The sequence below is a fragment of the Eublepharis macularius genome, chromosome 12 (genome assembly GCF_028583425.1).
Source record: "Eublepharis macularius isolate TG4126 chromosome 12, MPM_Emac_v1.0, whole genome shotgun sequence".
Classification (NCBI taxonomy): Eukaryota; Metazoa; Chordata; class Lepidosauria; order Squamata; family Eublepharidae; genus Eublepharis; species Eublepharis macularius.
The window spans coordinates 37,718,250-37,732,639 of record NC_072801.1 but is presented as its reverse complement, the minus strand read 5'-3'; the positions used below and the strand labels follow the sequence as shown (position 1 = coordinate 37,732,639).

General features: G+C 46.1%; 1 protein-coding gene across 1 annotated transcript in view; it reads right to left on the bottom strand.

Annotated features, from left to right (window-relative positions):
- THRA (thyroid hormone receptor alpha) overlaps nucleotides 1-5,350 on the bottom strand; it is a 132,472-nt gene extending 127,122 nt beyond the window's left edge. Inside the window, exon 1 of the mRNA XM_054993631.1 lies at nucleotides 5,076-5,350. The gene's annotated coding sequence lies outside the window, so the exon portion shown is untranslated. The remainder of the gene's footprint in view (nucleotides 1-5,075) is intronic.
- Nucleotides 5,351-14,390: the final 9,040 nt, after the last annotated feature.

Below are 14,390 nucleotides of genomic sequence, written 5' to 3'. Positions count from 1 at the left end.
AAGCTGCAGAATTTTAAAAGATTTTTTGGGGTTCAATGAGACAGCACAAGTAATTGTTTTATTAGCAGAGATTTGCCCTTGTTTAGCTTTTGAAAGGAAGTTACCATCTCCACCCAAAACAGTGCTCAAAGATACTTGAGGAGAATCCCCTACACTATAGCCTCTGCTACATGTCCAGTATACCCCCTGCTTGGATCTCTCCACTATAACACCAAAGCTCAAAAAGTTACACTGTGTAAATGTCATTCTGTATTGAGATTGCTTCAGAGAAAAACAAGGAAGAAACTGTTGTGCTTAGACATCCCAGATCAAGGTTCAAACCCTTGCTCAGCCATGTCGTCCCCCCAGGTAGCTTTAGCTAGGCCACAATTTCTCAGCCTAGGCAGCCTTACAGAGCTACCTGCCCTGACTTGTGTGGAACCTGAGCATCGTCTATGTGCACAACTGCATTCTTACGAGAAAATGTTCACCCTGTACACATTTAACTGGGCACTCCCACAAGGGTGTGCAAATGCTACACCTCTGTACGCATTGCAAAGCTGTAGGAAGCTCATGTGCACTAGCCTATCAACTCCTCGCACAAAACTGTGTATACACACCCGTTCCATAAAACTGCACCAAGTGCACACAATGCACAACTCTCCGTGGCCAACTGTGATCATATGTTCACACACCCACACAGTAGAAAAGAGCAAGAGTCCAGTAGCGCCTATAAGACTAAGAAAATTTGTGGTATCTGAAGAAGTGAGCTGTGGCTCACAAAAGCTTATACCCTGCCACAAATTTTGCTAGTTGTATAGGTACTACTGGACTCTTGCTCTTTCCTACTGCTACAGACAGATTAACACGGCTACCCATCGTGATCTACACACATACACTGCACATCAATATCAACAGTGGCAAGTGCAAACAACAGAGCCCCATGGCACAGAGTGGTAAGCTGTAGTACTGCAGCCCAAGCTCTGCTCACAACCTGCGTTCAATCCTGGCAGAAGCCGGTTTCAGGTAGCCAGCTCAAGGTTGACTCAGCCTTCCATCCTTCCGAGGTCGGTAAAATGAGTACCCAGTTTCCTGGGGGTAAAGTGTAGATGACTGGGGAAGGCAATGGCAAACCACCCCGTAACAAAAAGTCTGCCAAGAAGACGTCATTATGTGATGTCCCCCCATGGGTCAGTAATGACTCGGTGCTTGCACAGGGGACTACCTTTACCTTACCTTAAGTGCAAACAATGCACCCATCAAACACCAGTGTGCAGTTGTAGCAGAACACACCAGCATCTAGTTATATTGGACCCAGGTGTGCAAGCAACCATGTTAACCCAATAAAGTTTACCAAGAAAAATTAGCCCTGTGTCAGTAATCAGATCCAGGACACCTCAGACCAAGAAGGGGAAATTAACCCCAAATGCAAGAAAGGCTTGTGCAGGTGTCTCTGCAACTCTGTTTAGGCTCCAAGAAGTTCTGCCCTGGACTGACCCAGGCAAAGGCCGGACTGGGTGAGACAATGAAGTCACTGTGGTGGTGGTTATCTCTTGCAAATGCCACAGTCTTAACCATGCTTCTGCCAAGATCAAGAAGGTGAGTAATTCCCCCAGACTGAATGCAATAAGCCACATAGGGCACACAGGCCATATCCCCTACAGGCAGGGAAACCCATTCAGTGGTCGCAAAAGATACCGGGAAAAGTTCAGGAGCCTGCACATGGTGACAAGTGTTTCAGACTTACAACCAAAACCCCGTTTCAGACCAAGATTCATCCCCACACTGGAGATGCCTCAGCTGAGATCTTAGGTGGCTCAGGCCCAACCACTGCACAGGAGCCGCAAAGCAAGCCAGCATTCAGCACCCCAAACCTACCGCCCCCGCCCCCCTACAAAAGGAGTTAGATCTCACAAACCTGTGCCATTCGTGGGTGCACTTTCCTCTGGCAGAAGGAGCTTTCCCCTGATGCAGAGCAACCCAAGCCCTCACTAACAGCTCCTCCTCCAAGAGGAAAATGCCTTACCTGATCACCATCATCCACACAAAGCGTTCCCTCTGCGAACACAAACCATTACAGCCAGGGCCCCATTCTTCAATGCCAGGGACAGCAACTCAAGACAAGTGTTCCCTTCACTACTGCATAACCACAATGGACTTTCATGAATCTAGAACTTGGGGTGAGCGTGTGGAGGGCTTGAAAAGGTCACCTGGCTTTAAGACAATCTGAATAGCCCCTCTTCTTTTTAAAAAGTACTTACTGTCAAAAAGCCAGAACCTCTCTGCTTCCTAAGCAGCCAATACTTCTGCCACCTGCTTTTGCCTGAAGTCAATTTTGCCCCATAGCAGCAAGTGCTTTTTGGACATGCAAAGTGCAGGGCGGTTTGTTTAATGCAGAGGGAGAGAAGAAGCCAGCACCACAGGTAATAGACACCCCCTCCTTCAAACTAGAGGACATTTTCACATAATGCAAGGACATCACCTCCGAACCATCCTTGAGCCAACTGAGTGCATGTTTCAAACAGTTTCCATGCAATATAAAACAAAATCATAAAAACAGTATGCCCATTCTGAACACTGATTTGCATGACAGAAACACAAACCAAAAAAGTTGAAATGTTGGTGTCATGACTGAAAATCACCCCCCTGCCCCCGCTAATGGCAGTCTGTTCCTGCAACAGGAACAAGAATTTCTGCATCAGATTCCCAGCTCTGACCTCTGACACTGGACAGGCCACATTCTTGGCCTGCGTTAACCCCGGGACTTGCTTATGGACACTGCAAGCTGCTTCCGGGTGGGCAAGGCTGAGATCTCCCTGCTGGTCGTGACCTTTCTCCTGTAGGGCATTACCGTCACTCACCCAACACTTGTGACTTCCTTCGACACCTCCTAGCTATGGATTAAGAGAGAACATGAGTGGGCACAGTTATACCTTTTCCTCCACAAGTGGCAAAAGGTGACCCCAGCATCCCTCCCCCCCCCAAATCTGGAGCAAAAGTCAGCTCTTTTTCCGGAGAAGGTATTGTGACAATTAATACTGCACGGCGAAAGAGCAGGGAAAGGCAGCCAAGGAATGTCAGAGGGAGATGTGCATGAAGGGGTCAAGGGGATACCACCCGGTGATAAAAGACACAGGGCAAGGTAGAGTGGGGACTCCCCCCTCTCCCAAATGCCATGGGGGAGACCTGTCTGAATGGATCCGAGCAGAAATAAAAGGCTCCAGGAACGGGCCTTAGACCCGGCTCTGAGACAGACACATTTCTTCACCTAACCAAGCCGGTTTCCTCTTGCGCACGCCTGCCCGGACCTGTCACTCTCCCAGCTAAGGACCCTTCAACCACCAAACACCCATTTTCAGGAGAAGGGGGCCAAAACACGCCTGGCTTGCCCCCATCACCTTTCCTTGACCTACACAACAGATATCCCTAAGTCAAAGGACCGGGCTCTCCTTCCTAGCCTCCCCCCCCCCACCAACGCCAGCAGGCTCCAGCAAGCAAAAGTTTTTTTAAAAAATCACTGCCAAAAAAAAAAATTCAAGTAACATTTCCAAGATTGGAGAGAGGGGTGGGGACTGCAAGATAGCACCTCCTTGCATGGTGGTGGCGGGCTTTGCACAGTTCCCCCCTCGGGCCAGAAGCGAGCAAGAACTCGCAGGCTGGCGGGGCTGTTGTGGGCAACAAGGGGGGAGCATTATCCACGCCCAAAGCAACATGCCCCAGCTCCCTCCACCCTCAATTTCATCCCTAAATAAAAGATCTAGGAGAGTATCAAGGGTTAGAGACATTTACAGGCTCTCTCAAAGCTTTTGATTTTTAAACACTAAGATGCATTAGCAGCTTAGATTAAGAAACCCCAACCCGGCCACGTCCCACCAGGGACAGCTGTCACTGTGACAGCCAAAGGGGTGTCAACGTCGCCCCTCAGAACCCCCCTTCCTGCAAGGGCAGGATCCCTACTGCACAGGTCCCTTTTCAACTCCAAGTAACCCCCTTCCTCCCCCCTTCTCTGATCAAGCCAAGAGGGGGAACCCATCACTCACCCCCAACCCCTCCCCACCGGAAAAAAATGGAACATGCAAAGTTAAATCCAGCTCAACCGGAAAATGGGCCTTGCTGCCAACATACAAGGAATACTACGCAGTCCCCCTTGCAGCCCCCCCAGACTTGTGATCCGTCAGCCACATGCCAAACGTCCTTATTTTTTAGGAAAATATTTACCCATATTTCCCCCTTTAAACACCAATAGAAAAACACTCTCCCTTCTCCAAACTATCCCTCCCCAAAGCGAATGTCAAAACTAGTTTCTTTGCTGCAGTGGTGGCCCTTTGCAACCTATTTTTTTAAACAGTTAAAAATAAGAAGCAAAATAAAATATAGAACCACTTGGGATTAGAACCAGAGGCACAGTTAGTGGCAAAGACAGGATTCGAGCAAGAAAAAAAAAGGGGGATATGCTATTTCGGAATAGCTTTCGTCGGCAGTTGCAAATAGAACAATCATAATTCAGAGGGTAAATTACGAATACATTTGCATGGTGGGGGAATCCCTCAAATTTGCACCCCTTGATTTTTGCAAGGCACGGGGGAGAAACGATTGCTAGCTTCCCAGTTGGCACCCTCCTCTCGAGGAGCGCGGTAAACAAACCAGCAAACACCCCCCCCCTCCCGAGTATCTACAACTACAGATCTGTCTCCCTCCCCTCTTATTTTCGCCCCTCCTTTAAAGCACTCTCTCTCCACTGCTGGAGGAAGACGCACATACATACTTACACACACACACACACACACAGGTTAATGGTAAGGGGGGGGAGAAACGGATGAGATTAAATGGGAAAGAGAAGGGGGGCAGCCTGCACTCCACAAGAATCCCCAGGCTTAAAAGCCCCCAGAGGGCAGACGGGGGTCTCCCTTTCCCACCCCCCTGCCCAATCGCTCTTCGCTTTGCAACGTTGGCAGTGACAGGAACAGCTGCGCCGGGACGGGGCGCGCAGGGTGGAGACAGCTGGAAGAGGGTGGGGGGCAGCAGAGGGAAGACATGTTGGGGTTCAAGCGCGCAAGGGCCGGCTGGGGAGCGGCATCCCCGCGGCTCCCACCTACCTCGAGCGGCGGCGGCTTCGCGGCGGCGGCTTCTTCGCCTCTCTCGCGCTGCCCCCCCCCTCCCGCTCCTTTGCAAGCAGGAAGCTGGCGCCGTGCCCCCCTCCCCTTCCCCTCGCAAGCTGGAGTTTCCCCGCGCGTCTTCGGTGCAGCCCCGGGGGAGGGGATCGGCCGTGCGCTCGGGAGCGCCTGGGAGGAAGAGGCGGCGGCGGCGGCGGCGAGGGGGTTTGTAAGATCCGGGCTCGGGCAGCGGCGGCGCTCGCCTGGTGTGTTTGTGTCACTCGAGCTGGGGAAATGGACTCGCGAGCCGAAGGGAAGGAGGCCGGCCTGGCTCCTCCTTCGCCGCCGCCGCCTCCCTTCAGCCGTCGCGGCCGCCTTGGCTAACGCCTGCACCCTGCAGGCCGAGGACATGCGGTGCCAGAGCGCACCGACCGCGCGCAAGACGAGCGCCCCAAGCCCAGGGAGAGGAAGGAAGGAAGGGAAGAGACGGCGGAGGAGGAGGAGAAGCGCTCCGCTGAGCTCCGGGCGGCGCCTTCTCGCCCAGAGCCGCTCCGTGTCCCCGCTGCGCAAAAGGCGCCCTTATGGTGGCAGCGGGGCTTATTCCCAGGTAAGTGTCACAGAAGCTCGGATGGGATCCCCAGCCTGGGAGTAGTTACGCGGAAGTAAGGAGCCCAAGAGGTGTAGTGGTCAGTGTTGGACGAGGATCGGGAGCTGACGCGGGTTCAAATCCCCTCTATGGGGCTCGCTGAGGTACCTTGGGCCTATCGTTTGGTTTCCACCTGACCTACCTCAAAGGGTTGTTGTGATGCAAATCTGGGGAAAATGAGACTACTCTGAGTTCTTTGGAGTGAAGGTGGGATAAAATTGCCCGAAGTATATGATTCTCCTTTCTTCTGCCATATCCTTGCACTAACCCTGAGAGGTAGGTTGCGCTGGAAGAGAGTGATGGCCAAAGTTCACCCATTAAGTTTCATGGCAAGTGAGGATGTGAACCCAGGTCTCCTGCTCCTCACGAAGAGGAGGTGGGGTCTGGTGGTCTCAAGTTCTGTTTCTCCTGACAGGGTTCCTTTAACAGCTGTGCAACAGACAGGAATAAAACTGGTGACTCTTCTACTAATCATTGTTTGGCTACTTGCTTTATTTGCTACTTTAAAACTATGATTTGTAAGCCACTTTGAGCCAAAAGGAAAGGCAGGATATAAATATTTTAATTAATCAATAAATAAAATACTGCATTTCCTTCTGGCACAAAGTTGGCAAGACAAGAACGCCCAGGAGAAAAAGTTGACAATAGCTAAGCTTAGTTTCACAGCCCTCTGGGTGCTCCCTACCCCAGATGTGGGGTGGGGGGTGTTATTTGGTGGCTGGAGAATTACAGTATAATCCTAAGAAAAGTTACATTAGTCTAATTCCATTGACTTCAAGTAGCTCTGCATAAGAGTGCACTATTAGGCTATCATAGCAAAATAAAACAAAACTGGAGTTTTGTCTTATTTCATGGGCCGGTCAATGGAAGACATTCTGTTGTTGCATTCCCCTTTATATTGCAGGTGTTCCCTAATCCCAAATCGGACTTTGACTTTCAGAACAGCTTCTGAGGCTTAGCTGTGATTTGAAGTGGATCTCCATGTACAGGAAACAGACATAATTCATAAGGGGGGGCGCGTGTTTTTCTCTTTCTTTCTGGGCATTGGTGTTGCAGACTCTGATGTGGTGTGATGTAGTAGCTGAAGTGTAGGATTAGAATCTTGGAGATTTAAATCCAAATCTCCATTCTGCCACAGGCCAGTCACACAGTCTCAGCCAGGTCTACCTCACATGGCTGTGGTGAGTACGAAATGGCGAAGAGAATGATGTTGGCCGTTTTGGGTCCCCATTGGAGAGAAAGGCGGCATGTAAATGAAGTAAATAAATAAATAGTGTTCCAAAGACCAGCAGCAGTAAGCTCACTGGGACTAATAGGATTTACTCCCATGTAAACATGCAGCTGCAACAGTGCTTTGCATTTTCCAGTGGCTGCAACATGAACTCACAATCTCCCTGGGCTTTTACATTAACAGTGTTTATACGAGCACACAATTAGCCCTGTAGGTGTGTAAAATGCCACTTTTATGGTTCAGTCGTAAGCAGAGTTACACCCTTCTAAATCCACTTATTTCAATGGACTTAGGAGGGTGTAACTCTGCTTAGGATGGCCCTGTTAATGTCTTCATATGAAAACATCTCGGCCACAACAAGGTTACCTGGAAAGATTACAGCAATACATACCTTGGCATAAATTGAAGCCCAAACTGCTGCGAGTTCTCACCAAATCTTGAAAACAGTAACATTAGGGCATTTTATAAACAGTCTACTTTATGGGAATTCACGAGATTTAACTGGGGATGTTGGGAACGTAGAAACCTTTGTGCAGATTTCTTACTTCTTTTTTGTCATGGCTACTGGCTATGCTGGATAATTAGAGTGGTATGGGATAGGGTAATAAAATTAATAAAAAGAAATAGCAGGAAACACTTTATGGCTGGAACCTTTAATACACTTATCCCAACACTGTGTGCCACATGAGAACTGTTAGTGTATCATCGGAAATAAATTAGCCAAATAAACAAAAGGCTCTTGAGAGTTCAAAGCATACACAAAAGGAGGCTGCCCAGTGCATCTCTTCATGATTTGCTGCTGTCTTGCATTCTTCCCCATACAAGGAGTGTGATAATTGTGCTTCATCAACCATGATGGATCACTCAAGCACTCCAGATGTAAAGATCTATCAACCTTAGTTACACTCACACTCAACAGAGGCTGCATATTATGTCTCTGTATGAGTTGCTGCTCTGTGCTGACTTCTGCTCAACATGGTGACATACAGAAACACAAAGGGCAGTCTGTCCTGAGGATGTATCGTTTGTACACTTATAGACTTTAAAAATGAGCTTTTTGGATGCAACAGTAAAACTTTTTGGAATGCCTCCAATTTTAATTCAGGAAAAATATTTATTTTTAAAGAACATTTAATATTTACTTATTTAAAACATTTATATGCCACCTTTCTTCCTCAGACTCAAGGTGGCTAACAGTGCAACACTAGGTTGAAAGGACACAAAACACAGCAGTTCAGTTAATGAGATTGTTTAAAAATGCACATTTTAGAGACAACATCGGATTAAAAAACGCATGGAAATTTTAAAACACTCAAAAAGAATGCAGCCAAAGCCACTGAAACAGTTCACCTTCTGCCAAATGCTCTCTGGAAGAAAACGGACTTGCATGCTTTCTTAAATGCAGAGATTGAAGATACTCTTTACACCTACTCTGGTAGGCCACTGCAAAAGACTGGGCCCATCACAAAAACAGGCCCAGACCTGCCTGTTGCTATATGGATTTTCCTATGGGAAGGCACCTTAAGGAGAAGAACAGAGATGATGTGCAGGAATATTTTGGGCTCTGCGGTTTGTTTGTTTTTAAAAAGTATCTCTGCTATCAGACATTTTAGAAATACTCCTTTACTGATTCTGCTGGGCAGGCGCAAAGATGAAAAAGTCATGGAATGGGGCAAATTAACCAACTTTGTAAGAAATAGAAATGGGAGGAAGACTCTAATGACTGTGTGTCAATTCCTACAATAAAGCGCATGGGCTATCAGGGATCATCTCTTGATTTTTCACAACTCCATAAGCAGCTTTTAGTAAAAAGTTAATTGTTATCTTTCTTCGAAAGAAATAAGTAGCACTGCCAATTTGTGTACTATGCCACTGTCATTTGCATGGTGATTGGGCAAGCCAAGTGGTAATAAAAACAACACAACCTGAAGAGGTGTAACTATACATTAAGTGTTTTGAACACTTAAAATGTGCCATAGGGAGAAAAAAGAAAACTGTTCAAGTTTACAAGGCAATCCGGGAGGCACAGAGAGAGACCTCCTCAATCAAATGGCCGTCGTTCTACTCACTATTATTTGGCAAGGACAGTATTTTCCACACATTTCTGATTTTCCTTGCTCATGCATGAGTTCTGAGGAAGCTCCACACATCAGCCACAGAGACCAGATATGAACATATATTCTAGACCAATCATTTTCAACTTTTGCATAACCTGGAGCCATTTTTAGCCTCTAGGCAGCAAGACCTTAATAACATAGCATTAATAACATTAAATATATGTACCGCCCTTCAGGACAACTACACCCATTCAGAGCAGTTTACAAAGTATGTTATTATTATCCCCACACTCTGTGAGGTGGGTGGGGCTGAGAGAGCTCTGAAGAGCTGTGACTGACCCAAAGTCACCCAGCTGGCTTCATGGGGACTCAAACCCAGTTCTCCAGATTAGAGTCCTGCCACTCTTAACCACTACACCAAACTGGTTCTCCCACCCACCTTGTGGGTGCAGTGGGGCTTACTCTCAGGAAAGTGTTGCAGAGGATCGTATCCCCAGCCTAGGAATATTTACTTGGAAGTAAAAATAACTCTGGTGGTGTGGTTAGAGTGCTGGGCTAGGATCTGAGCGGCCCAGGTTTGACTCTGCCATAGAAACTCACTGGGTGACCTTGGGCCACTCACACATGCTCGACCTAACCTACCTTACAGGGTTGTTGTATATTTAAAACAGAGGCGAAAATAATTATATAAGCTGCTTTGGCTCCCCATTGGGGAGATAGACAGGGTACCAGTGTAGTAAATAAATGAACAAAAAGTATTCTGCACATGCACACATCATCACAGTTTATAAATGTGAGATCGAACTAGCTGTCTCAGAATTTATCCCTCTCAGAGTCTGTTGCTTCTTTGCCCAGAGGCTCCCCCCACCCACCCCACACAGTTCTCCTTCTGATGTGTGCAGGTCAGCAAATGAGGCCCTGGGATGGCCTGCAAGCTTTAAAAGGGGATTAGACAAATTCATGGACCCTCACGACTATTAGCCATGATGGTTAAATGGAACGTCCATGTTCAGAAGCAGTATATCTCTGAATGCTCATTTGGAAGCAACTGCAGGGAAGGCTTTTTCCTTCGTGCTCTGCTGGGATGTATTCTGGAGCATGTGGTTGGCCACTTTGAAAAACAGGATGCTGGATTACTGCATGGACCCACTGACCTAATCCAGCAGGGCTTTTCTTAGGTTATTCTGTTTTTAGGAAGGAACTGAGACCCTGAAGTTATCTCAAGTCGAATGGTACCTGCCCCCAATTTCCTGTGTCCAGAACGCACATTATACCAGTGATGTTTCCTTTAAGTGCTGGTTGTTGATGTACCACAATAGCCACCATCTACAACATCCAAATTAGATGGGGCTGTTTGGAGAAGAGGATGGGAATAAGTGGATCTGAATCCAATGACATTTGCTACTCATCATGCCCATTCCTCTTGCTCCATAGGACAGCAGTGCCAGGCCAACTACTGTGCTGGTGGCAGTAGGTACATTATGCTGAATCAAAAGCTGCCCTCTCCAGTGCTTGCTTGGGCTTGGTTAGGTGTAGCAAGTATCCTCCGTACAGTGGTCTAAATTTTGGCAGTCCATTAGCTACTGCAGGTTCCCAGTTCTTTGGACCTCAAACACACAAACATCTATCCCCAATTGTGAAATTGCAAGGTACAAAGGAACACGGTTGATCTTCTAGCCCAATGCATTTCAAACTCTTGGGTAACCTACTATCAGTTTCTTCACCGTGGAATTCTCCCATGGAATTGTAGAAGGCTCTGGAACCCATTTGCAATTGGGGCAGCGGGGACAATGTGCCTGCCAAGCGATGCAGGAAAAGAATAATGATCTTCAAATGTTCTTTTGGAACAGCACCTTTTTTCCTGGAGCTGCACATTTTGTGTATGATTGCACATTCTAAAAAACCCTAACCTGAAACCTTGCTTTCTTAAATCCCCCAAAGTCTGGTTGTGGTCATCCAGTGGTAGAGGAAAGCATAACATATCTTTATCCCGCTCCAGTTTTGTAGGTTTGATCAATAAAAATAGCCCACAGACACCCAGTGGTTGAGTGAGGATTTAAACCTGAGTCTCCCACTCCAAGTCTAACTTCCTAACCACTACATAACACTGTCTTTCTCTTGGTCTATACCTGCTCAGGAATCAAATGAGAGTCCACTACTCTTCACCAGTAATACAACGAATTCTCTTTCCTGGTCTTTTTCAAGGATCCTGAAGTCGCTGCAAACTCAGTACACTTATTCATACATTAAGTGCTTGCTGTGTTTATGAACCTCTACTGCAAGTGAAAAATACCCAGGAAACTTTGTAATTATTAACCCACCCTTATAGGTCAATAAACGCCTTATTGGTGTGTTCATTTCTTTGTTCAAATAACTTCAGTACTTACAGTGGACCTCTCTGGGCAAGGTACTTTACTTTTGGAGTGGGAGGAGCCTTAGCCAAGGAGGTGTGGCCTTGCATTTCAGGGGCGGGGTTTCTGAAGGCCAGAGCAAAGGATTCTGTAGTATAGCGTGCCAGGTCCCCACCCACCCCCATGCATTTAGGTTTCTCCACTCCTTAGCCCTAAAATGTGTAAAGCAAAGGTAAAGAAAACAATCTCTTTCAGCATGTACAGATTGTACTATGTCAGCAGTCCTTTTGCTAAAGCAGTTTGGGGTGGGGAGAAGAGGTATTCTGCAGCGAGTCATGCAAGCAACAAGATTGATCACAGCTCATTTCTGTGATCAGTGATTTATTAATTTGTTTAGGATATCCCCCCTTACTTTCTACTATATTTAGTGCTCAAGGCAGTTTTTCCAAGAGCAGCTTTGAGGATACCTGAGGTCTAGAATCTTACAATCAAAGGCTGGGAGTTTCAGGAATCAAACAACATTCTGAAAGTCATTGAACAGGACAGAGTTGGTACAGTTATTATTTATTTAGGTGGATTTCCCACCCTGTTCCTAGATCTCAAGACAGGTTACAATCGATCCATATTATTTCAACAGCCCCCCTGCACTCAAAAACCATCCCATCTAACACTCTTGATTGCAACATAAAAACATTCCAGGCATTTGAACGTGCTCAACTGCACACCACTTTAAAAAAAAACACAGATTGGACCCAGAAGACAGAAGTAGAAACCTACAGAGCATGTGTGTATGGATGTACATCAAAACTGATGCATGAATGCACACACTTGGCATTGTGCACAGACTGTGTGAAGCCATTTGCTTCCGGCAAGGGAATGCACAGCAAATATGAATAACATATATATGCTCAGCAAAGGGTGAATGCACAAATGCCCTTGAATTGTGCAGGTAGTTGCAACCACAAGATTCGCTGATCTGTGCTCAGAAAAAGAGCATGCAGACGTATTGGAGCTCCCAGTGACATCTCTGCCTTTGCAGCCGGGGGAGGGGGGGAGCTGAGCATAAATCTATGGCACATAAAAACATGTGCCAGCAGCAAAGCTGGGATTAGGAACCAGCCACCCTCTTTGAGGCTGCTCTGAGGAATCTGATGATTTCAGGAGGGAGTTGTAACAATCTCCTGGTTTGGTGAAGACAGAAGCATTGCAAACCTCATTTCCTTGACTTGTCAGGAATTCCCACAGAAATTGTGTGTGATCTTAGGAGTCCATCTCTCTCCTTCCCAAAGGTTTCAAAGCAGATAGCTATGTCACTTCTGTGGAGGGAGTGTGCACTTTCCTTCCAAGAATGTGGGGAACTTGAGAGCATCAGCTGGAGAATTCATTTCCTCAGGAGCAATCCTTAATTTCATCAGTGAAAGATGCTATGATCTAAACCTTTTTCTCTAATGCCCGTGCTCCATTGCCATTAATCCCCACCTTTGTGGTTGTTCAGTGGAAAAATAAATGCCTTTGACACATGCTCTGAAGAACTCTTTCTTACATCATACTATTTTTTGTTTGCATGGTTCTCTGTGTGATCCCAGTCTTAAATTGTGTTTTCATTGGTTGTTTTTTTGCAGTCCAGTTGAGTTGTTTTATATTTTTGTAATCTGCCTGGAATCTCAGTGAGAAAGACAGATTATAGATAAAGTAAGTAAATAATAAAAATTATTGATTCATTTGCTTCCAACTTTGAATCCAGGACTGAGTCCTAACAAAGCCTGAGCTCTGGTTGACAACACTGAAAATGATAATGTTGTTGTGAAGGTGAGTTTATTTATTGAGACACTAGGCTTACCAACACACAGCTCGCTGCACTCGCAATATTGTTTTTACAGGCCCTGCCTGCACACTCTGTGGGCTAACCCCAAAAGTGAAATTTGGTCATATTTTTCATCTATAATGATAAGTATTTTCAGTACAGTTGCTTCCTCTAGAGCTTCCTTTGGTGCTTCCTCTAGAGTTTATTGATCCAGTACACATCATCTTCAAGAAAACCTGTTGGCAAACTGTCTGAAGGTTTGTTTTGTAAAAGAGGGAATATACTCCACCCACTCTGTGCTCCCTCCACCTTCCTGGCTTCTAGGGAGTAAAATCACTTCTATTGCAAATAGCAGACGTAGTAAAGAGTCCAGTAGCACCTTTAAGACTAACCAACTTTATTGATGCATCTGACGAAGAGAGCTGTGGTTCTCGAAAGCTTATGCTACAATAAAATTGGTTAGTCTTAAAGGTGCTATGGGACTCTTTACTATTTTGCAACTACAGACTAACACAGCTAACTCCTCTGGATCAAATAGCAGAAGTATATTCTAGAGCTAATCTGGGCCAGAACACTCTGATTATCTTCATTTTTGGTACTGCAACCGCCACTGTTATCCTGAAACTGGTGGCCTTTTTTTAAAAAAGTCCTTGCTTTCTATCCTGATAAGTTATGCCTGCCACAGACAGACAGATTCTTCTATTATTATAGATTTATACCCCAACTTTTCTCCCCAGTGGAGATTCAAAGCTGCTCAGAACATTCTTACCTTCAAACTTTTTTCTACTGTCATAAGGCAGGGGTCCCCAATGTGGTGGGTACCACCGGCACCACTACAACCTGCTGGCTGTCTTTATAGGAGGACAGGTTTAGGAAGAATGGAGGGCTGCATATACTCTATCATTAAAAAAAATCAGTATAAAATAAAATGTACGCATCAAAGAAAGTGAAATTATGTATTCTATAAATTATACAAATGCGGCCTGATTGCTGGAAATTCTGCACCAAGGTAATCTAAATTCTGTTTCAAGATAAGCAAAATGCTTTGATCTGAATAACTCTATAAATTGTTTTGCTTAGTTTGCATAATTGATTGTTTCTGCTGACCACATAGAGGAACTAGTGGGCACTGAAGTCCCACCTCAGCGTTTCCTGGCTACAAAGAAACCATCAGGAATTGCCCAAACACCTTCAAACTTACTTCTGTTGTCATAAGGCAAGGGTCCCTG